We start from the raw sequence: 3,254 nt of genomic DNA, 5'->3' as shown, positions 1-3,254 counted from the left end.
ACACACACACACACACACACACACACACACACACACACACACACACACATGAACCCAAGCTTTTCATCGTCAGGAAGTTAAGTGCTGGTTCTGATGATAAGTTTGTGGATTTAAATGGTCTCTGATGGATTTATAAACTGCAGCTGTGCAGAATTTGTGCAGAAAAAGTGTAGAGAGAGAAAAATGTAGAAATATTTAACACAAAAAAATTACTGTTGTGGTCATCGTCTGCCACTACACATCTTTGTAAGTGTGTGTTTGTGTCAGTAAAATATCTGGTCAACTATTAAACAAATTTCAATGAACCTCTTTTTAAGTGATCTTGGGTCAAGATAGTCATCACATCTAAGCAACTTTAGCACAAAAATAACTGTCTCAGTCAGTTTTACAGGAAATGATGTGAAATTTGGTGTGGGAGTAGCTGAGAGTCATACACTCTGACAACTAACACGTGAGAGTTCAATTTTGATGATATTATTTGAAATGTTTAATTAAAATGGTTATAATGCTTCTTTCTCGTCTTCAGATGATCTCATGAAAACCAGCAGGAGAGTTGGTGTTTGGGATATTTCTCAGTGATTGGTGTGAACTCCTCCAATTTACCATGAAATTAAAGGCATAAACAAGATTTAAGTGGCTTGCCCACCCATTTCTGAGAAGTGCCRTTTTATTTCTCACATCTGAGCGACACCGCCACAACAAACTGAATCTGCTCGAGTTAACAACACCCGTCTGAAAGGTTTCTCTCTCAGTCAGCGAGACAGCGATGCTATTTGATTAAAGTGAATCACCATTTTGTTGACACGTGTTATGACTGGCTTGGARAGGACAAAGACCATTACAGGAGAACGATGGCTCCGTTAACGTCAGCTCATCGTTTCCCTCTTCATGGATCGACGACTTGGGAAATCACAACCTCACAAGATCATTTTCTGCTGCCCTGTCAACGTTCAGGGTTTGAATTATGTCTGGTAATTACCCTGCTCCGCAGCCGTGACTTCACTTCAGAGGGAACGACTCACTTCCAGGGAAAACACACAGCAGCAGTCCGGCGCTAATCATGTCATTTTCTTCAGGCTTCAAGGCTGGAAGTGGGTTTTTCGAAGCCATTTCAGCTTGTGGGGGTCAGGTGATGACAGCATTGTTCCCCTAACACCCACTACCTCACATAAAGKTTCAAACGAAGCAGGGCGGGGAGGAAAGGCAACAAAATCTGGCAGAATCTTCACCCTTAAATTGATTATGAGGGTAAATAATTTCAAATATGGTTTATGATTGTAAAAAAATATTTTGGTACCAACATTTTAGTACAATTTTCTGATTTTCAGGAGTTCAAATGACAAAAGTCATTTYAGCAAACCGAACGGTCTCAAATTCTGATTGATTTTCTTGAACCTTCACTCGACCCATTAAGTAACACATACATCACTCTTCAATGTCTCTGAAGCAATTTTCTGTTTGCCTTTTTGTTTTTCAGGCGGACGTATCAAAGCAGGCTGACCTTCATGCTTTTTAAACCCTGTGAACATCATTTGCATTTAGATGAGCAGCCATGAAACAAAASACACAAAAACACACTCAGGTCTGAATTTTATCTTAATAAAAACATGACGTGATGTGAAAAAGTATGAGCTGAAATTTACTGAAGAAGTTCAAACTACACGGATGACACTATAACTATGAGAACAGAACTAAAATGAGTAAAATGGTAGCTAAATGCTAACAATAACATAACAATAACTAAAAGCTAAAATTAGAACAATCATTATTGAAAGCTGAAAGTAGCAAAACAAGTGCTTCAAGCTAAAACAAGTTGCTCAAAGCTAACAGAAACAATATCATTAGCATAAAAAGTAGAGTTCAGACAATTATTTTGAATGAACTGAAGAAATCTCAATATTTTTTGCAAAGAGTTAAAAAAGATAAATAAATATTGAGCAGTTTGACTTGCAGCAGATAAAATCTACATATTTTTCATCCATTATACCTGATTGTACCTCTCAGAATCACGGGTGCCCATATCCAGCAGTCCCAGTGCGAGGGGCAGGGTACACCCTGGACTGTTCGCACGTCCATCACAGGGCCACACACATAGAGATGAACCATTCACTCTCTCACTCACCTGGACAATTTAGCTTTACTGGTTAAATGTTTTTGGTGTGTAGGAGGAAGCCGGAGTACATGGAGAACAAGCATGGAGAGAACATGCAACCTCAACCCAGAAAGGTCCCTGGACCAGGATTTGATCCAGTGACCTTCTTGCTGAGAGGTATCTGCCCTACCCACTGAACCACCGTGCCACCCCAACTACATTTTCCAGTCTTTTGTAAAGTAACTCAAACGGACTGATGGATGGAATTTTTTTTCAGAAATTTATTCATTTCATTTGTAACATAAAATAACAAAAAAAACATGCAATCAAAGTAAAATCAAATAAAGTGAAAGGCAGCAGAAGAAGAATAAATCTTATAATATCTGCCCCTTTTTATACCCAAAATATGTTCAAAAGAAAAATAAACTACAACAAAAATCAAAACAACTGAAAACACACAAAAAACTAAAAACAATTTAAAACACCAACTCAAACAACAATTTGCATGAATTCACTTTTACTTCTCTATATTTCTTCAGAATACTAGATTGTATCATTCTCTTTAATATATACAAAGATCTGACATTTTTAACCTCTTCTTCCAGAATTAAGGGAAAAAGTTGTTAAACTTTAGGTAAGAATTATCGTCACGTCTGTTTGAACATTAATCTTTACACAGACACAGATGCTGACTTTTCACTGATAACTGAACCGTCATTAAGACCTTGAGGATTCTGCCACAGCAGTAATATCCTGTTAAAGATTTATGACTAAAACGTTTTTCGTCTGACCTCCTGGTTTCACACCTGTTCAGCTGCACAGGAAATTAACTTCCACTGTTCTGACCTAATTATATCCAGGCAAACCTGTCCATATAACACTATGAATCCTTGATTTTTGGGTACTTTATTTTGGTAACACGTCCAGAGAAAGTGTCTGCAGCTCTTAAGTTCATCAACTGATGACATTTTGACTTACAGCGGGTAAAATAAGTATTGAACACGTCAACATTTTTCTCAGTAAATATATTACTAGAGGTGCTAATGACATGAAATTTTCACCAGATGTCGGTAACAACCCAAGTGCTCCATATTGTACATACAAAGAAATCAAACCATAAATGTCCAGAAATGAAGTTATTTGTAATAATGTGGAATGGCAC

Source organism: Austrofundulus limnaeus, unplaced genomic scaffold (genome assembly GCF_001266775.1).
Source record: "Austrofundulus limnaeus strain Quisiro unplaced genomic scaffold, Austrofundulus_limnaeus-1.0 Scaffold66, whole genome shotgun sequence".
In the NCBI taxonomy this organism is placed as follows: Eukaryota; Metazoa; Chordata; class Actinopteri; order Cyprinodontiformes; family Rivulidae; genus Austrofundulus; species Austrofundulus limnaeus.
The sequence above is the reverse complement of the archived record's forward strand: the minus strand, read 5'-3'. Positions refer to the sequence as shown.